Source organism: Lissotriton helveticus, chromosome 4_1, assembly GCF_964261635.1.
Source record: "Lissotriton helveticus chromosome 4_1, aLisHel1.1, whole genome shotgun sequence".
NCBI classification, from domain to species: Eukaryota; Metazoa; Chordata; class Amphibia; order Caudata; family Salamandridae; genus Lissotriton; species Lissotriton helveticus.
This window is the reverse complement of record NC_136063.1, coordinates 1,683,360,385-1,683,383,136: the sequence shown is the minus strand read 5'-3', so window position 1 is coordinate 1,683,383,136 and position 22,752 is coordinate 1,683,360,385.

Sequence of the window (22,752 nt, the reverse complement as noted above, 5' to 3'; positions counted from 1 at the left end):
ATGAACCTCGAATAACATGTAACAAAGTAACCCAACATGTCTGTCTTACTAAACTTCCCTTTATTTTGACATTTGGGGTGTCCTAGCGAGGCTTGCCTATGTGTTTACAAACTCAATAACGCTTGTCCCTAAAATGGCCGCTGCTTGGCAGGTTTTCTTCTGCGCACGCGTTAGTCACACTCACGTGACGTATTTGCAGTTCTGGTGGGAACCTTTGCGCTTGTGCAATTGCATTAATATGGCCGCTTGGTGTCCTCACATGGTGAAGCTTGCACTGATGTTTTCGTGTTGTAGTTTATTTGTTATGTTATGTTAATTTCGATTTATATAGCGCCAAATCACCGACAGGTCTCTTAGCGCTTGCTTTGGGAACCCGTCCTGGCTTTCCCTGCGAGATTACCCCTACTGGGCATCCCCAAGGTGAAGACCAGGCATCCCGCCGCGGGGGGCCGTAGTGGAGATTAAGCAAGCTATTGCCCAGAGCTGCAGAGTGTGAACCCATGATTCGAGTAGGCACCGAGGCGAGAATTATCGAGTCCGTGGACATTTGGGCTCAAGACCCTGCCGCGTCGGGAATTGAACCCTGGTCCCGGGTCTGACCTCTGCATCAGGGTCTGCCTCCTCTAACCAGTGAGCCACACTTCTCCACCATTTGCACTAAACCTTTATGCCAATAGTTTATATAAAGTAAGGGGTATAGAGTAGCTATTCATGGTATACAGTGTAATCATTTATTTCTGTGTTTTAATTTGTTTTCGCTTACTTTTCATGTACCGCGATTTTGAGGGTCTGAGAGACACTCGTGAATCCATATTGAGCTACCTTTCTGCGCATGACAGTCTTCTGCCGGTGGCATTGAATCCCTGCCAACCAAAGGTCCTAGCCAAGATGTGCCTGGGAAGATGCACTTTCACCCAGCAGAAGAAGCTAAAATGTCCTGCAAAAGTTACATTTGTATAGTTTTTATTGTATTCCGTAGAGTATGTCATGGGAACCCCAACATCAATAGGCGGTCCCAGAATATGTTAATATAGGCTTGTAGAATTGAAATGTGATTGGTGTGTTGACCTATCCTACTTGGGGACCAATCGAAATTGGGGATTCTGACACTTGCAACATTTGGGGGTGGTACACTGACCCGAACACAGTATAACTAGCCTAGGTTTAGCTAGAGAAATTGTCCGACTTGTCTGAACAGCTGACCTGTCACTGACCCAACGCACTCAATAGGTGACTTGATACAGAGGGCAGCGGAGCACTCTGTTCGACATTTCCATAGACTCGAGAGGTTTTAAACCTTAAGTGCTGGCGGAGCACTTTGCTGGGGAAATCGATAACCCAATCGGGTTCTGGCCGATAGCTGCAGAGAGGGTGGAGCGCAGGCGTTTCTTCCAAGCTGCGGGTGCTGGTCTTGCCTTGGTGGTCCTGTCCTGATCCTAATCTGGGTTTCCTGTCCTGTCCTGGGGTGTCCATTCTGCACCTGCTGTCCTACTGATGACGGGTTTCCTTTGGGGTCCCTCCTGTTCTTAACTGACCTGTGGCCAGGGTTGGTCTTCACACCATTCTAGGTAAATATAGTGCTGAAACTCTATACTGCACCTTTCTATTTTTTTCTGTCTTTTGCTTTAATAAAGACATATCTTTGCATATATTGATTTTCCATGCTTTTTTCGCAAGCCACTGAATGAAAAGCTCATACGTTATTGTTGTTATCTAGTATGTTCCACTTCTTCCCCTCCTATAGGTATATGTTATTCTAGAAGCTCTAGTAATTCAAAATTCAAAGTTCTTTCACATTTCCATTTATCCCAGGTATAGGTTTTTCACTTGTGACATTATAGTGTGTTCAAAAATTCGTTCCCATATTTAGTAGTCCCGGTTAAAGACTAACTCTGAGATTTCCGATTAAGCCGTTTCCCTGTTCTTAACTTATCCCTAGACTCATAAATGATCAGCTTGATCTATTTCCTTTATGGATATGTACTCTTCATTATCTTGGTTATTGATTGTTTACTTGTTATAAATCTCATGCTTTCCGAATCTGAAATCTAGATAAAATCTTTAAAACTTCCCCGGAGTCTGTGGTCTTTATGAAATACAGAAGGGTATAAAGTTGGTATTGTGTTGTTTGCCTTTTTCTTCACAGCTAGCTCCCTGATTCATCGTGGTCATTAGGTACCCGTGACGGTGGATTGGTAAGTCGGGTACAATAGAAATATATAGGAAGGAACTGGGTTACTGGTAGTAGAGTGTATGGTCGCCCGATTAATAAATAATGGTGTATTGAAATATATGGGCCCGATACGTGTATGGTAAAATTGTTGGTTGGGTGACCTGCACGCTCTATCAGTAATTTTCTGGTAGCCAGAGGATGGTTAGGGACTAGTTAAAGAAATTGTTAGGGACTAGTTAAAGAAATGGTTAGGGACTAGTTAAGATAGCTAGGTAGGTCGGATGCTGCTAAAAAGTTATTGCTGCTAATTGAGAAAATTTTGCTGCTCAACGCATTTGCAAATGTTTTTTGCTTTGAAAATTATGAAATGTTTTAAATTGTTTTTTCTACTGTTATATTGATAAATGTACTAACCCACTCGTTAGTGAATGTTATATGTTGTCTGGAATCCCCGGGGAATTGAATAACGGGTGGTGAGGAGAATCCACGCCGTACTGAGGTCACTGGCTAGAGGAAAATTGGTGCAGGTTAGGCAGAACTGGAAGCACTAATTAGGGTTTTCTGAATGTATGTTCGAATAACTGATAGCAAAGAGTTCGCTGACAAAACTTCTATTGTGGTATAACCTAGTAAGGGTCAAACTGGAGGAGTAGCAGGTTCGTCTGAGCTTGGGTGATAGTAAAGGGGTTCGCTAGTGAAACTTTAGACTCAGTATATATCCCGAAAAGAAGTGGATGGGTCAAAGAAGTAGCAGGTTCCTTAGCGCTTGAGTGAAGAGATAGAGGCTTTTGAAAGAGATACGCCCCGAATGGATAAAGGGTTAACCAAATGGTATCCGAAATTAAAGCAAGAGACCCGAGATAAAAAAATGAAACAGTGGAGACAGAATATGATTGTAGAAGGACTGTATCCAATGATGGCAATGGGTGGTCCTGCGGGAGAGAAAAAGACCGAAAAGACCAAGCATTGGGTGTCCAGTGGGGATTCAGATGATGATTTATTGGATGACATGTTTATGAAAAATCCGCCTCCTTATAATGAAGGACCCAGATCCTCTAGTGTAGGGGATACTTCCCAACGACCCCCGTGTCAGGAAGGGAATAGATCTGTAAATGCAAGAGACAGTTGTCAAATACCTTCCTATAACGAGGGCCTAGGACCCATAGGTGCCAGAGACACCTGTCTAAGACCACCATTTAGTGGAGAATCAAGATATTCAGATGACAGAGACTTTTGTCCAAGACCTCCTTATGAGGAAGAACCGAGATCCTTAAACACAGGAAGCCTGTTCCCGAAACCTAATTATGGTGAAGGACCAAGTATGACGCATCCAACTGCCCCAACATTGACTCCGCAAATAGTACCTGAAATAAGCCTGGAAAGAATACTGCAGGAAAGAGAGCAAGAGGCTCTAGCCAAACAAAGAACCGAAATAATTCAGAAAATCTCCCAGTTAAATACAAGCCCCGAAGCCTTGACAATCCCAGTAACTATTGGACCAGTTGTTCCTTTGTATGGGGATAGACAAGGGAGTCCAAAGGCTCCGATCATTACCCCAACTGTAGTGCAGCCAAGAAAAGAGCCCTTAATTGTAGATGATCAGACGAGTGAATGTGAATCTGAAGTTTTTTTAATGGATTTGCCGATTAGGGACCCAGGAAGGAGTTTGCAGAAGAGACATAATCCTTTCAATACGAGAGAGATTCAAATGGAATCGACTTCAGGTACCAAAAGTGTCACATTGGTGACTCCTGAAGAAATTGAGAGATGGAGTGGAGAACTAGAGAGACAAACTCCTCAGACAAAACCACTAGATATTTACAAATTGAGAATAGAAACGGAAGAACTGAGGGCTGGAAATGTGGGGTTAGACAGATTAAATACTTATTCTGAAGAAGAGCTGCTGTTCATCTGCAAGAGTCTTACCTGTAATACCAGAGTGCTCCATGAGAAATTAACAGACACTGCAGCTAGTATGGGAATAGATATTTCGAAATCAAAGCCATTACAAAAACCCTATAGAGCTGAGTTCTCAGACAAAGATCTGGAAAATATGAATGTGTCAGGGAAAAAGGTGCAGATCAAAGAATTGTTGACCGTGTTGCAAAAATGGGGAGACGTAGAAAAGTGGAAAGCCAGGTGGGCAAAGAAAAAGGAAGAGGTTAGATCCAAACAGACGACTTCTGAGTTTGTTTTAAAGGAAGCAGACAAGCCAGAACAGTTATACCCCATGCGAGAAGTGCCAGATGGGAAGTATGTGCACGTTCCATGGTCCAGACAGGATATTGTGTCCTTTACTAATGACTTTCCAAAACTACGAGAGAAACCAGTGGATTGGTACAGGCAGGTAGAAAGGTTTGTGAAAGTACAAAAATGCCTGTGGAAAGATCTGGATGGGTTTTTCGATATAGTTGTTCCCGTAGATTTGTGGACAGAATGTAAAATTGCCATTGGTTGGCCTAGTGAGGAATACCCGAGGGACTCTAATACGGGAGCGCCTTCTGATGAGGTAATGAAAAAATACGATCAGGTAATATTACACCTGAAAGGAAAGGTGCCTGCGAAAGAAACTGATTGGACCAGAATAGATAGAACTACACAGGAAAGAGATGAGACTGTGCATTCCTTTTATGAAAGATTGCTACAGGTGTTTAAAACATATAGTGGCATAGATAACATTGAGATGAAGGATATGACCCACTTCATTTACAGGTTTGTAAACGGTTTAAGACCTGAAATTTGTCAATGGATCAAAGACAATAAAATCTGTTGGCAGTCTAAGAAAATAGATGAAGTCTTGCGATACGCAAAGTATTGCGAAGACGAGATGGCTGATAAGCGAAAGGCTTTGAAGGAAAAGGTTATGTGGGCACAAATCAAACTAGCTGAACAACAAGAAAAACAATTGGGTAAAATGAGTAGTAATTCCCAAAATCAAGGTTCTGGGGGTGGAGGGAAGCCCAGAGTAAAAATGAGTCGAGAAGAAGCCAAAAAGAAATTCCCCTGTCACGGGTGCGGAAAGATAGGGCACTGGAGAGACGAGTGTCCATACGCACAAGATAATAACCCCCAAACCCCTGATTTAAATCCACAGACGCAGAATGAAAAACCAAGAAAGAACCAGCAACAGGTAAAAGCGAGTCAGTTGCCTCGTGCACCTAGACCGAATTTTAAGGGAAAGACACCGCAAGGTGAAGACATAGAAATTGGGGGAGGAAAGGAGGATAGAAATGCAGCAACTTCGCAATTTCTGTTGAATGACACTTTCCTCTGTGATGAACCTTACTGACGGTGCCTGAGGGGGGAGGACAAGGAGTGCGTACTTGGCGCCTCCTTGCCGGTAGACCAGTCAGGGCCATACATTGAAAGAAAGGTTGAAGGCAATGATGTCACCTTTCTGTTGGACACTGGAGCTACCCGGTCTACTGTAAGAACAGCGGATGTTCCAAACCTACCCCTCTCGGGAGAAGCAATCCAAGTAGTGGGTGTATCTAATCAATTGATTAGTACCCCAGTTACTGAACCCATGGAGATTACAATAGGGAATTTCAAAGAAATGCATAGATTTGTTGTCTGTGTTACCCGTCCTGTAAACTTATTAGGACGTGATTTGTTGTGTAAAATGAACTGCACTATCTTTTGCACACCAAAGGGCGTTGAAATTCAAACCCCAGACGAAGATGGAATATACAAATTAATGTTAATCAGACCTGACTCAGAAATTAAACGACTGACTATACAAGACTTACCTGAAGAACTCCAACAGACGGTGAAACCAGAAGTATGGGACTTTACTAGAAAGGATGTAGGATTAATGGCAAATGTAGACCCAATTAAAATAGCCATAAAAGAAGATGCAGTTTACCCCAATACTAAGCCATACAAAATGAGTGCAGAAATGAGAGCAGGAGTGGCCATTGAAATAAAAAGATTGCTAGAAGCCAACATCATACAAGAAGTGATGAGTAGCCCATGTAACTCACCCATAATTGGAATCAAGAAACCTAGTGGCAAATACAGGGTAGTACAGGACCTGAGAAAAGTAAACAAAATTGTTGTTCCTTGCTGTCCTATTGTTTCGAACCCTGCAGTGATCCTGTATCAAATTCCCTGGGATGCTGAGTGGTTCACCGTGATTGACCTATGTCACGCATTCTTTTCGATCCCATTGCATCCAGACAGCAAATTTCTTTTCTCATTTGCATTCGACAGTCACGTGTTCGTTTGGAATCGTGTCCCCCAGGGGTACACAGAAAGCCCCTCAATCTTTAATCAGATTCTGAAAAAGTGCCTTGAATCCCTAGTCTTACCTGGAAATTCAGTTTTGGTGCAATATATAGACGACCTCTTGGTGGCGTCTAAAAGTCAGAAAGATTGTGTTGTTGACACTATTGCCCTACTGAACCATTTAGGTGAAGGAGGACACAAGGTATCACCTGACAAACTACAGTTCTGTACCAATTCAGTAAAATATCTGGGGCACCAGATCGAGAAAGGTATCAGGAAAGTTACTTCAGAAAGAATTAGGATAATTCGAAACATGCAGTTACCTAATACTCAGAAAGAAATCAGAATGTTCCTTGGAGTTGTAGGATACTGCAGGCAATGGATTGTGGGATTTGCAGTCCTAGCAAAACCATTGATAAAAATGACAAAGAAAAGTGCAAAAGACCCAGTAGAATGGGACGAGGAAAGCCTGACAGCATTCACAAAATTACGAGAATGCCTATGTACAGCCCCTGCTTTAGGAATGCCTGATTATTCGAAAGAATTTGCACTGTTTTGTGATACGAGAGATAATTGTGCATTGTCAGTCTTAACTCAAGAGCATGGTTTAACTAGACGTCCAGTAGCATATTTCTCTGCTACTTTGGATCCAGTGGCTGCTGGATTACCTGGATGTCTGAAAGCAGTAGCTGCAACTTGCATGAGTCTTGAACAGAGTGAATCCATCGTTATGGGACATCATGTATCTGTGTATATTCCACATGCAGTTGTAATACTACTGACCAGAACTAAGACCCAGTATCTCACACCTAGTCGGCTGACTAAGTATGAGAGGATCCTAGTAGGTGCTGCAAATGTAGTCATTACTCGGTGTAACGTATTGAATCCAGCAACATTGTTACCTGAGTCACTGATTGCAGAAGCAAAGGGAGAGGTCGAGCATGACTGCATTGACCTGACTGAGTTTAGTACCAAACCATGTCCAGATATCAAAGAGATGCCCCTGCCTGTAGAAGATTACGAGCTGTTTGTTGATGGCTCATGTCTGAGACATGAAACTGTAGGCCTAAGTGCTGCTTATGCTGTAGTCACGGTATCAGGCACTATAGAAACATCCTGTCTATTTGGAGTAAAGTCTGCACAAGTAGCCGAATTGGTTGCATTAACAAGAGCCTGTAAAATTGGGAAAAATAAAAGAGTAACCATATATACTGACAGTCAGTATGGGTACGGGGTTGTGCATGACTTCGGCCAATTGTGGCTACAAAGAGAGTTTCTGACTTCTTCAGGTACTCCTATCAGAAATGGAAAAGTGGTACAGGAATTACTAGACGCCATCCAGTTACCAAAAGAATTGGCAGTGGTCAAGTGTACTGCTCACAAATCAGGTGACGACCATGTGACAGTAGGTAATCGATATGCTGACCAAGTAGCCCAACATTGTGCCAGACATCGAATGTCTGTCAATATCAAATTGGGGGGATATGGAAACAGCTGCCAACTTATGGTGTTTGAGGATGTGCCTACCTGGGAAGAATTGAAAGATTTACAGAATGCAGTGACACCAAAGGAAAAGGAATTATGGAGAAAATGTGGTTGTCGCCAGAGAGGCGAGGATGGTGTCATTGTTGGCCCTGATGGTATGCCTGTGTTGCCTGACAGCCTGCTTGCTTCTGTGGCCAGATTGATACATGGAGATACACACATTGGTAGGGATGCCATGATTCGTGTTTTCCAACAGACATGGTACAGCTCGAAGTTCAGGAAAGTAGCAGAGTCGCTCTGCCAGAGGTGCTTGACATGTCAACAGTTCAACGCTGGGAAGAAAACAGTAGTTGAGATGGGAAAAATTGGAAAGGCAGGAGGTCCTTTTGTAAGATTACAAATTGACTTCATCCAGTTACCCATTTGCAAAGGAATGAGATATGTCCTTGTCATCGTCTGCCTATTTTCTAAATGGGTAGAAGCTTACCCGGCCAAAAAGAATGATGCCATCACTGTAGCTAAGTTGTTGCTACGAGAACTAATACCTAGGTACGGGATTCCGGTCACAATTGAATCAGATAGAGGTGGGCATTTCCAGAATGAAATAATTGATCAGCTCTGTAAAGCCTTCAAGAATACACAAAAGCTGCGTTGTGCATATCGTCCAGAGGCTTCTGGAGTGGTGGAACAAGTAAATGGCACTATCAAGTCGAGATTAGGGAAAATGTGTGAATCTACTGGCATGAACTGGATAGAGGCTTTACCTCTTGTTCTGATGGGAATCCGAAGTATTCCAGACCGAAATACAGGCCTGAGTCCCCATGAGATCCTAATGGGAAGAGTGATGAGACAAGCATGGGTACCAGGACACAATCTGATAAGCATTTCTGATGATTTGGTACTTGAGTACTGCAAGCAACTGGGTTACCAAGTGCGTTCTATCTCTCGCCAGATTGGGGAAGACGCCGTCGCCAGTCCAGCAACTCCAGTCCATAAATTGATTCCAGGCGATTAAGTGATACTTAAGAAGCACACCCGATCGAGTTGCCTTGCACCGAAGTGGGGAAAGCCAAGACAGGTGATCCTGGTGACCACGACAGCGATGAAGTGTGCCGGTGTGCCGAAGTGGATCCATGCCAGCCACACCAAGAAGGTGACCGAAGACGAGAAAACTGACGCTGAAGGTTGTCCAGCTGAGGGGTCTCCAGACGTTGGTCCTGAAGTAGCTGATGACGAACAACCGAGCACCAGTCGAGATGAGTGGATACCCATAATCGACCTGACAGATGATCCCATAAGAACAAGAAGTCAAACCTACTCAGACAGAGAGTGGAATAGTGAGGAAGAGGCAGGAATAGGAGAAGACAATCAGATTATCGAAATCCATGTAAAATCTGAAGAAGATCAGATAGGGACAGAACAGGTGATCGACACACCTCCAAGAACTCCTGAAATTGAAAAGGGACAGACAGATATTAGGGCGAAAGTTCAAGCGGAAGATAATCAAAAGTTTGAAGTGCTTGAACAGGATCAGATAGAAATAGACGAATGTGTTCAGGATACAGAAATTGAAACGCCCAAAAGTCAAAACCAGTCTACACCTGAACAAGGCCAGCTTAGTGACCAGGCAGAAGAAACAGAGATAAGACCTGGGACTAGTCAGACAGGAAGGGAAGAAGCGGAAGCAGAAGTGCCACAACAAAACGAAATTAAAAGAGCATTAGAAGAAAGTCAAACCACAGTGCCAGCTAAAAGACTCAAGAAAAAGAATAAAGAGCCAAGATATATTAAGAGACTGAGACTGAGACTGAAAACAGTAGAAGAAAAGCTTGAGCAAAGGAAACAAGCTTTAAGTAAAACAGAGCCAACTGGAGAAAACACTAAGCGAAGAAGTGCCCGAATAAAAAGACAGAACGAAAAGTACCAGGATCCTGAATGGACTTACCTGGTGTTGGAGGAATTTGAGGAACTTGAGATAACTGACGACAGTGACGAAGAAGTGACAGCTGATCAGTCTGCCGAAGAAGAAGAACCAACCTGAAAGTTGCTCAGTGTAAGCTACCTGTGCAAAGTTACAAAGAGGGGTTGAGAAAAGCTTCTTTGGAGCAGAAATGTCTGATTCAAATGTGAATGGAAGACCTAGACGTAATTGTTGTAAAACATGCTGTAAAGTATGTATATGTAGTGTAGCCTTAGTGTTAATATTATGGATAGGACTAACAATTACTATTCCTTATATGATGAGTAAAAGTACTAATACTGACACCACAGAGACTGTGACGAAAAATGCAGGAGAAACGACATCACAAAGTGTAGAAGGACATGAGAAAGCACTTAGCATTAGACAAACTAAACCGGACTTAGAAGCATCAGATGAGGAAGGACTGCATTATCATGGAGTCAAGAACCAGACTCATTTAAACGTATTCGCTAACCTTTTAGTGCATTATGTAGAAACCATGGAAATAGAGGACTGTTATGTTTGCATGAAGCTACCTACTTCTGTAGCTGAGTGAGTGACCTACCATCACTTGCCACTAACATATGGAATTTCTTGAAGTATATTAGCTAGTTTATTTTACAAAAGAGGACCGTTACAGTACTATTACTCTAACTCAGACGTGATATTTTCTGAACTTCCTATACGTGGAAATCTGAACCCTGTACATACAAAAAGTGACATGACACGTTATATGGGAGAATACTTTCTGACTATAGGAACCATAGATTTAGGTGAAGCACATAGAGATAACTTGACCTGTTCATTACATGAACAAGAGAAAATGTTTCTAAACATGGCAGAGAAAAGAAGAGAAAGTTCCCAAAGAAAGGCGAATGATAAAAAGCAGAGAATTCCTAAGTGGGCTGAAAACATGGGAAGCACCTCAAATGGTGGGGCTAGTCCTGCTTTGTTGCTGGATTTCGAGAGAAAAGGGAAGCTTTGTCTTCACCGAGAAAAGACGAGTTATTATAATAATATTTTCATTGGTTCCAGTCAATGTGAACACAATTACAAGGTAATTGGAGGTTGGGGTTTCAAAAATGGGTCAGAACCTGTGTTTCCCAGAATCTATTACATATGTGGAAACAAGGCTTATTTCAAACTGCCGGATCACTGGTATGGAAGCTGCTATTTTGGAATTGTCTTCCCGAAAATATACCATGTGAATGAAATTGCTGGAAGCAATGAAAACACTAACAGTTTAGTGCGTAGTAAAAGAGAAAGTGTAGGTGAAATAATGGGTAGTATTTTTAGTGCATTGATACCTGCAGTGGGAGTGGTTCTGAATACACACAGAATTTGCAAATTGTCAACTATAATGGATCGGTTGTCTACTGACACTGCTAGTGGATTTCTGATGGTCCATACCGAAATGGTTGCGATCAGATCTATGGTTTTGCAGAACAGACTTGCTCTTGACACCTTATTAGCAAAGGAGGGCGGAGTCTGCCGAATGCTGAAAGCGCAACATTGTTGCACTTACATACCGGATAAAAGTGTGCAAATCAAAAGGTATGTAAGGAACATTACAAATTTGGAAAAGGAACTCAAACCACTGGAGGTTGATAAAAACATGGATTTTTAAAATCACAGATACTGTCTGCTTAGCACTAGTCTAAAACCCCACCCCCAGAGATACCAGACATTTCCCACTGAGACCTCACTGGCTCACTGGCTTTAACACCTCTTAGACACGAGTGGCTAGCGCCAAGATGCTCCGTGGAGTGTAAGTCGCGCTTTATAAAAATAAAATTACATTACATTATATTACATAGTGCCTGGAAGAGACTCACTGATGGTCTCCCCGCTGTAGGTCATTGGTTTTCTAATTTAGGTAAAGGTTTTTTGTTAAAGGTACTGATGCCAATTGCAGTAGTAGGTTTTATCATATTCCTTATATGTGTCTGTTGCAAATGTCGCAAACACCAAAAGAAGTATACTGTGAACAAAAGAGGCGTGAAACGGAGTGTGGATGAACTTGAATTGGAGGAACTGAATAATCAGATTTATAAAAGGGTGAAGAATTCACACCCTAACAAAGACACGAAAGAGAAATTGAATCGAATGTTAGAAGAAATTGAAATGAACAAAGTGTGAGAAAAAAGTTGGCATCTGATTCCATTGGTTTTGTGATGATAGTAAATATCATCAAATAGGGGATTGATGGAGCAAGGATTCGCACGTTACGTGACTTGCTTGAATTCATGAACCTCGAATAACATGTAACAAAGTAACCCAACATGTTTGTCTTACTAAACTTCCCTTTATTTTGACATTTGGGGTGTCCTAGCGAGGCTTGCCTATGTGTTTACTAACTCAATAACGCTTGTCCCTAAAATGGCCGCTGCTTGGCAGGTTTTCTTCTGCGCATGCGTTAGTCACACTCACGTGACGTGACGTATTTGCAGTTCTGGTGGGAACCTTTGCGCTTGCGCAATTGCATTAATATGGCCGCTTGGTGTCCTCACATGGTGAAGCTTGCACTGATGTTTTCGTTTTGTAGTTTATTTGCACTAAACCTTAATGCCAATAGTTTATATAAAGTAAGGGGTATAGAGTAGCTATTCATGGTATACAGTGTAATCATTTATTTCTGTGTTTTAATTTGTTTTCGCTTACTTTTCATGTACCGCGATTTTGAGGGTCTGAGAGACACTCGTGAATCCATATTGAGCTACCTTTCTGCGCATGACAGTCTTCTGCCGGTGGCATTGAATCCCTGCCAACCAAAGGTCCTAGCCAAGATGTGCCTGGGAAGATGCACCTTCACCCAGCAGAAGAAGCTAAAATGTCCTGCAAAAGTTACATTTGTATAGTTTTTATTGTATTCCGTAGAGTATGTCATGGGAACCCCAACATCAATAGGCGGTCCCAGAATATGTTAATATAGGCTTGTAGAATTGAAATGTGATTGGTGTGTTGACCTATCCTACTTGGGGACCAATCGAAATTGGGGATTCTGACACTTGCAACATTTGGGGGGTGGTACACTGACCCGAACACAGTATAACTAGCCTAGGTTTAGCTAGGGAAATTGTCCGACTTGTCTGAATAGCTGACCTGTCACTGACCCAACGCACTCAATAGGTGACTTGATACCGAGGGCTGCGGAGCACTCTGTTCGAAATTTCCATAGACTCGAGAGGTTTTAAACCTTAAGTGCTGGCGGAGCACTTTGCTGGGGAAATCGATAACCCAATCGGGGTTCTGGCTGATAGCTGCAGAGAGGGTGGAGCGCAGGCGTTTCTTCCAAACTGCGGGTGCTAGTCTTGCCTTGGTGGTCCTGATCCTAATCTGGGTGTCCTGTCCTGTTCTGGGTTGTCCATTCTGCACCTGCTGTCCTACTGATGACGGGTTTCCTTTGGGGTCCCTCCTGTTCTTAACTGACCTGTGGCCAGGGTTGGTCTTCACACCATTCTAGGTAAATATAGTGCTGAAACTCTATACTGCACCTTTCTATTTTTCTGTCTTTTGCTTTAATAAAGACATATCTTTGCATATATTGATTTTCCATGCTTTTTTCGCAAACCACTGAATGAAAAGCTCATACGTTATTGTTGTTATCTAGTATGTTCCACTTCTTCCCCTCCTATAGGTATATGTTATTCTAGAAGCTCTAGTAATTCAAAATTCAAAGTTCTTTCACATTTCCATTTATCCCAGGTATAGGTTTTTCACTTGTGACATTATAGTGTGTTCAAAAATTCTTTCCCATTTTTAGTAGTCCCGGTTAAAGACTAACTCTGAGATTTCCGATTAAGCAGTTTCCCTGTTCTTAATTTATCCCTAGACTCATAAATGATCAGCTTGATCTATTTCCTTTATGGATATGTACTCTTCATTATCTTGGTTATTGATTGTTTACTTGTTATAAATCTCATGCTTTCCGAATCTGAAATCTTGATAAAATCTTTAAAACTTCCCCGGAGTCTGTGGTCTTTATGAAATACAGAAGGGTATAAAGTTGGTATTGTGTTGTTTGCCTTTTTCTTCACAGCTAGCTCCCTAATTCATCGTGGTCATTAGGTACCCGTGACGGTGGATTGGTAAGTCAGGTACAATAGAAATATATAGGAAGGAACTGGGTTACTGGTAGTAGAGTGTATGGTCGCCCGATTAATAAATAATGGTGTATTGAAATATATGGGCCCGATACGTGTATGGTAAAATTGTTGGTTGGGTGACCTGCGCGCTCTATCACTGCATCCAGTCAGCGGCCCTAGTCACACAGTTTCTAAATTTACTCGGCCGCCGTCATTCCCAGAGGTCAGAGAAATAATTAACTATAATCTGCATATGAGAACAAGGATAATCCAAAAGAATCAACAAAGTCTGCTAACGGACGGACATAAATATTAAATAGGATGGGACTCGAGGAGGATGATTGAGGCACTCCAGAAGGAAACTGACATTTGCTGGACGAGAATGGGGCACCTGAAATGTACTTCCAGAAACTAGGCAAGCTATAGTAAGACTTTGTACAGACCCCACAGTTTATCAGTCTCTTAACCAGTATGGTGTGGTAGACTATGTCAAAACCAGCACTAAAATTTAATATTTTATGTGCCAGAGATCCTCCTTTGTCCGCTATTTGGCGAAGTTCTCCAGTCACAGCAAGTAGAGCTGACTCAGTGCTATGAGCGGGCCAAAAACCTGTTTGGAAGTGGTGGAGTAGTTGATGGTAGTACAGATATTTTGATAGTTAATTATTTTTTCAAGCACTTTCACTAGGACTGGCATAGGATAATAGTTCTCTGGTTTTGTGTGATCCAGTGCCGGTTTCTTTAGCAAGGGCATCACAGTCACGTGTTTCCACTTGTGCCGGACTACTGAGGTCATTATATAAGGGATAAAGTACGACCTGACATACATTATGAGGATATTGCAAGTCACTGAGGAGTTGCATAACCACTTGGAGGACAAGGCCGAAGTCGGAGTTCCTTTATAAGGTTATGAAACTCTGAAGTGACTTGCAATATCCATATCATGTAGCCAGGGGGCACTTTATTCCTTATAATACATGGTCACACCATCACCTTTCCCACAAAACACTTAAAACCTTTGTGTGTAACTCTTTCATATGAAAGCATGAGCATGTTTGTAAACATGATAAATAAAAATAAATCCACTAGTGCAAAATTAAACTAATCAAAAACGTATTAGTCATTTGTTGCAAACTGATACTAGAAACAGTTCAATGCAAGTAATTTTTTTTAAGAAGTTGCACTAGCTTGAAATGTGTAGAAACATGCAGGAAGATTTTAGTTTTTCTCTAAATATCTAAGAAGTGCAGAAAATAAACATGTACTCTCTGCTTGTCATTGTAAACTAAAAAACATAGAGCAGAAGAAAGAAAAGCAACATTCTGTTTTTGTTGTTTTATACAACTGCTTCAATTAGGCTCCATGACCTGACCTCCCTTTAACCTCGGCTGCTGGCTCTGGCAGCAGGCATTATAATGCCAGAACTCGACTGTAGTGACTTATAGTAGTCAAGTTCTGAATTCTTTTATTTATATTTGGAGACTGGGTGTGTGACAAGTCGCTGATTATAAAGAAATTAGTGACTTTTGTTTATACATGGATTACAGAATCCCATGTTTTATAGAAAGATTAGGGAGATCGGTAACAGTAGAAGAGAGGGTGGGCCATGCCAGTTTTGAAAACTGTAGGCACTTCTGTAGAGCCTGAGTCAATGGAAAGCTAGAGTCTGGAAATGTCTGTGCTCATTAATTTGAAACTTGTAAGACTGGGTATTGTGTTGTTACCCTGACATAGTGGCACTGGCATCAGTTGTGACCTTATCCTCTGGGAAATTAGTGTAAACATTGGCCACTTTTTAGGTTGAGCATTCAAGGCCTCTTGTATATACTTAGTATATACTTATATGTGTACGTACTCTGTGGGCTCTGGAGATCAGCCCTACGACTTGTCTGCTTCCGCTTAGGGACTTTTTTTCTGTTCAACTGCCTCTATTTAACTGTCTTGATAGAAAATGACTAGCAGAGGTCAGTAAAATACCAGAATCCCTTTAGCATTCTCTAGATTCCAGTCCATAGAAATGGTCTTCTACGAGCACCCGTAGACAATAATATTTTTTCAAATCTTGTATTTTCAGTGATATGACCACCGAAAGTCCTGATTTTATATTAAAAGCAATGCTTTGAGCTCTACCATTTCCCGCTAAAAGGCAATATTTCTCTCCATGTGTTCCCAATACCTGTTAAAGAACAGTAGATGTTTCAGCACCCAGGCTAATCTGCAGCATAGCTAAATACATATAGGGTCCCAAAGGCGAGACCGATTGCATTACAAATGCTTACAAATGCTTGTTTGATAAAGTAGTTGTCTAACAAATTACATTTATCTGCTGATGACTCAAGATTGGGAGACATGGCACAGGAATGGTCAGTGACCACACAAATCTTTTTGACAGAATGCTGGCCACTCTCTAACTTAGCAGCACAATAGTTGGTGTGGGACATTCTGATCGCTTTGTAATGTACTTTAACAGCAGCATAAAAGGCCTTCTTAGAAGAGAGCTCATAGGTCTTCCTTCTAGCAAGCTCTAAAATGTTAGCCTTTCTTAGTCACCATCAAGGTATCGTCGAACCAGGGTGCAGGTGGTTTACATTTAAGTGAAATAGTAGTCATGGAAATCAAAGTGTCTAAAGCTGATGTGATCCATTTATTTACTTTATAAATGGACTCCTCAGTGTCTGGGTCAAGTTTGGGGTTGATACAGCTGAAGAGATCACAAAAGTAGTTTAATCTAGTTTATGCCAGTGTCTGTCGACTCGTGGTCTAGTGGGCACATGATGGGAGGTCTGATTAAGGCGGAAAAATATGGGGATCACATAATGATCCGCCCAGGTCATAGGCACCAGAGCCTGTGTCGTAAGTGAAGCCAGGGTGGAAAAGGCAACCATAATTACTCGTACAAGGTCTCAAATGCAGAATCAACATTATCTGAAGAGCTGAACTGACTAGAAATGCTTAGAGATGTATAAAATGTTTATTTCTTGACCTTTCACGATCATACTTTTTTATAATAAGTAATAGTTGCATACATTTTTTTGTATAACTTTGCAAATGTTTCTACTTCCACAAAGACCAATGTGAAGACATGATTGGAGATTTGTCGTTCACATATAAAAACGCTGCACTTAAACTGAAGTTGACCTCAATTAACTGATGTGTTTATTCTCAAAGGATAGGTTGTCAGAGAGCCAGCCCTGCAATGACAGGCTGTCAGTGATCCATGTCAGAGAAGACTGAAATTCCTTTACAATGCAGAAAAAGTGGAAAAAAAACTTTTGTTCCTACGTCACAGCAGTGAATAACCAGATTTAGAATCTGGTGTTCATGCAAGTGGCACACAATGAGAGTCATAAATAGCAAATACATACAAGAATGTCTGGAAGATCACTAAGACAAACTGATGTTTGACTCAGCACAAACCCTAGATGAGCGTATACAGTATTAACATAGGAAGGATTTAACCCACTCATTAGCCTTTGCCCCTCAATTTGTCTAACCTACTGTTTTGCAGGTTAACCATTAAGCTTCAGATCCCATATGAACCCAGGACATCATTTATCATCCCATTCTAAAGTGCCATCGAGTATCAACTGAACAGTATTTGCCTGTACCAGCGTAATGGTTTGTACAGTCTAATCAGTTGTGTGCTTTGGTGACATAATAAATGCCGAAATAATGGGATACAACTTGTCCTAATTCCACCCTAGCATGCTTCCTGCTTTTGAACAATTGTGCTTGTTGTGCACCTTGGACACGGGCAGCAGTCAACAGGTCACTAATCATCACTTGTTTTGCATGCATCCTCTGCTGAGCCTGATAGTTATCATCTGCTGTCTGCTAGCCACGACGCCGGCAACCGATGAACCCATGCTCACTAAGCAAAGGCAGCATTTGTAATTGTTTTCAAAAGTTAATTTGTTTATTTGTTTAATGGAAGCATAGTTTAACAACTTTGTTTGTTATGGTGAGTTGCTGTCTGTACAGATTTGCTTTTCCAAGTGTTTTTTTCTTTCTTCGTGTTAGCTACAGCCTGACAACATCATCACCAATAAACATGTTGCTGATGTTATCATTGGTTGCCAAGAGATCTAATAGGGGCATCTTTGTCAAGGCTATATGCAAAGTCACATATGATAACAACTTCAACAGCCAACAAATGTCATCCTTTCAATAGACTATTTAACAGCTTAGGGCTTGACGGCCCGTTTCTCTGCCAGGTAGTCGGAGTAAATTACTCCGTTGCCCAGACGGAGATGCCGCCCGCCATATAGTCATTTATAAAGTACTGGCAGGAACTGCCATCACGGCAGTTCCTGTCAATGCATTTAGTTGTTTGGTGTAGGGCTCCGTCAACATGACAGAACCTGAAACAGGTTTTTAAAAATGTAAAAATAAGAAAATCCAAATTCAGGATTTTTGACAATAAAAAAGATAATGCCCTCCTCACCATAAGAGTCATTTCCCACGGTACACGGGGGCATTAGTACTGTTTTACTGTCCCTCACAGCCAGAGTTGGCCTGGCAGTGAAGGACCATAAGAAAGCAGCTTTAAGTCCAACCATCCTAATTGAGTGGACGAACATAGAGCCAATGCTCCGTAATCTCTGCCATAGCCAAACTTAAGGTACACCCGCATAAAAATCAGGCGGGCGGACCACTGGGTTGGTGAAGAAGGAACTCTAACGCCATTGTAATGAAGTTCTCTCTCCGCTAACATATAAATAAGGCCCTTAATGTCCAAAACATGATAATAATAAAAAAGATGGGTGACTCAATTGCAGTACTAAATTGTTAGTTGATGTTAAGCAGAATTCTGGAATAATACCAGGAATCCTACTCTTAGTACAAAGTAATTGATCCAATAGGCTCTGGTATTTAGGTTGATGCAGTACTAAAAGAAAAGGGTACAACATGAAAATACGATGAATACTCTGAGACGTTCATTGCTAGGGGATAACCTTGTCAAAGTGCATGTTTATCTACTTAACGTTAAAGTAACAGTGCAACAGGCTCCAAATTCGTTTGGAAATAGGAACCCATATTGTAAGATCACCTAGGCACGTCTGTTTATTAAATGCTCCTCCCAATATTAAACTTACAACATCAATAGGTAGTGAGTAGAGCTCTAGTACATACAAGTGTAATCCATTAACTTCCTAATATTCACATTGTTATTTTGCAAACTACTGATAACAATCAAATTATCAACATTTTTTAACTTTATCGACCTTCAATCACTGGTTGGGTTGGGTGGGGGGATTTCCATAAAATATGCTGTTTCTGTAGCCTTGTGTTAATTAGAGACTGCAGAATTTGGGAATGTGACTTGCGCAGAAATGATGTTAAAGGATTGTAGAAATCCTTACACTCACATGTTCCACATAGACGAGCACTTTGAAATAAATGTATGCAGGGTAATATTAAACCCTTACAAATTAATGTAAAAGAGAACGTTTGTCCTAGCTAATACAAGCCTTATCTGGACTTTACTATGGTATCTTAGGGATCATACTTTGGGAAGTTTAAGATAATGCACAAATGGACAACAAAGCCATTCTAGAGTCTCACAGGGCAGTCCACAATCCAAAGGAGAGGCCATAGGACAGACCACGAAATAGCGTAAATCCAAGGCTGCCTTAGACAAACAGCATCTGTCCAAAGATAGTGCAGCTGATGATTTTGATTCTTAATACTTATGGGATAGCTACTTCAAGGTCTAGGGGGCAGATGTATCAAAATCCAGATTTGCGAATCTCAAATAGCGATTTTTTAGGAAATCGATATTTGAGATTTGCAAATTGGTATGTATGTAGAAAATCACATTTTTTTTTGCGATTTCTTAAAATTCCTTAATTGTGATTAGCAAATTGTGAATCGCAATCAAGGAATAATTTCCCATTCATTTCTATGAGCCAGGAGGCCCATAGGAATGAATGTGAAGTTATTCTCAATTTGTGATTCGCAATTTGAAAATCGCAAATTGAGAATAATTTCAAGGGTGCAAGGGTGTCATAAGGACACCCTGATGCACCCCTGAAATTCACATGTGTGCGCATATGGCGCACATACATGCCCTAAGGGCATGTATGTGCGCCACATGGCACCGTCACAAATGCAAAAAAGTGCTTTTGTGTAAGAAATCGCAAATTACCACCAATTTCAAGTTGGTAGTAATTTGCGATGTCTTAATGAGAAATCGCACAACTTGGGTGCTTCATACATTGCATTTAAGGAATCGCAAAATGTGAGATTCCTTAAATGCAATCGCAAAAAAAGGAATCGCCAATTTGCGATTCCTTATTTTGCACTCAAATTTGCTACATACATACCATTTAGCGAAAATGAGTTTGCAAATGCCGAAATTCTGCGAATTTCGGCGTTGGCGAACCCATTTGAGCTTCATACATCTGCCCCTAGGTGATATATGCCATTTTGATATGGATGTCCACCCTATTTAAAGGACAATAGAGGTGATTATGGCTCACCTGAAAGTAGTGTTCTCTAATGTTTATGGCAATGGAGCTTTGAATGGGCTTTGGAATTTGTGTTGAACGAATTTTAGAGTGGAGTTAGCAACAACAAGGGACCCCAAATTAGTCAGCAGGGACCTCGGGGAACATACTTTGTACATGCAACAGTGGTCCCATGCATACAAAAGATGAGTAAAGAGTAAATATAGACAGAGTCAATCTATATTGCGAGTGACATGTCCAGCCGGACAGTGGTCTTCAAGGTTTACTCAATATACAGATTAAAAGCACAAGGAATACCTTCCACAATTCAACCAGTGCGGTACACAAGCCTGTGCCCGGCACTGACAGAACCGGTACAGAGGTGAACAAGGATAGCAAAGAAGGGCTTTTTAAGGCAAAAGAACGCTTTCTGTCAAAATACAAATTGTACAGATTTTGTAAACATAGCACCATTACATCACATAGTAATCACGTTTAGTATTAGGTGCTAGATAGGTCGACGGCGTTTCGGACCCCCTAGTAGGACATTTCAATGAAAGCCTTAACATAAAATTAGCCTCTAATTGCCTAGAAAGGGAGAAAAGGAAATATATACATTTAGATACACAAACTACAAGGAATTTAAAACAAGTAACTTGTGGTGACAAGTGATGCACCAGACTCCAGAACTGGTGGAATTCAGACTGATTGCCGTGAGAATGTGGCTCGAGCATGCGGAGAAAAATATGCGGTCGGTGAAACATTGGCGACCATGCACATACGGTACCTGTTGTGATTTGCGACAATATATACACGGTAGGGTGAATGCAAAACAAGTGCAAAAACGGAATGATCCCTTTTGGGCATGCTAAAGTGAATACCCGATATTGGTTACATATCCGGCAAGAATTGCGGGTGGGTCGTGGGTTCAGCAGGGTGCAAGAGCTGGTTGAATCTACATGTAGCAGAAGTCAGTAAGGCTTCCAGAGAACATGCACAACCGGTAGCAGTAATGACCAACGGCAGGAAAGATCACAGTCGGGTGAGTGCAACCGAGTGCAGCCGCGGAGTGATACGCCGGGATCTAGAACCGTCATATTAGAGTTAGGACACATGCACGGTCGTAGGTGGTCGCGTCTAGACTTAACAGGATACAGTGAGTGAGTATAATCCTCCTGGAGGAGAGCCTACGAGCAGATAATGCAGCCGAGCTTACCAGTAATACCAAATCGCTGCCAGCAGAATGGAAGGTGGGGATGTGATCGCTCTGTAAGCGGAAGGGAATTATTAGGGGCGTGCGCAGTGGAGGAAAATTACATTGCGGCTGACCTAACGAATGGGGCTTACCACAATCGAGCGCACAAGTCCGCGGAACGTGGGTGTTTCCGTCAGAGCCAAGGGAACCTGAAATAAAAACCCAAGGCATCAGGAGGCATGCTGGAAGCAAGGGGTGCCTCACTTGTCACCACAAGTTACTTGTTTTAAATTCCTTGTAGTTTGTGTATCTAAATGTATATATTTCCTTTTCTCCCTTTCTAGGCAATTAGAGGCTAATTTTATGTTAAGGCTTTCATTGAAATGTCCTGATGATGGTCCCCATGATTTGCTAGGGGGTCCGAAACGCCGTCGACCTATCTAGCACCTAATACTAAACGTGATTACTATGTGATGTAATGGTGCTATGTTTACAAAATCTGTACAATTTGTATTTTGACAGAAAACGTTCTTTTGCCTTAAAAAGCCCTTCTTTGCTATCCTTGTTCACCTCTGTACCCGTTCTGTCAGTGCCGGGCACAGGCTTGTGTACCGCACTGGTTGAATTGTGGAAGGTATTCCTTGTGCTTTTAATCTGTATATTGAGTAAACCTTGAAGACCACTGTCCGGCTGGACATGTCACTCGCAATATAGATTGACTCTGTCTATATTTATTCTTTACTCATCTTTTGTATGCATGGGACCACTGTTGCATGTACAAAGAACGAATTTTAGAGACTGCATCAGACTGTTAAAGGGACGTACAATGCCAGTGTGTGCCTCAGTGCTCACTATTGGGGTGTGCTCACCAAAAGCCAGGCTGTGCGCCCCATCAAGAAAAAATAAGTGCGGGCTTCAGTGTATTTGTTATTTCAAAGGATTAACAGATCCACAAATGACAGCACAATACAGAAACATGTATGGAACAACACAATACAGAAGCATACAGAAACTGCTGAACATTTGTGTGAAGTATCCTTCAGAACATTGATGGCCCCATTATGGTGGGTTAGTCTGTAATGGCAACCACCCTTGTTGGATCCTTCAGGCCCTCGGCAGAGCACAGTAATTGTATACCATATGCCAGGAGCAGCATATATATATTTTTTTAGACGTTT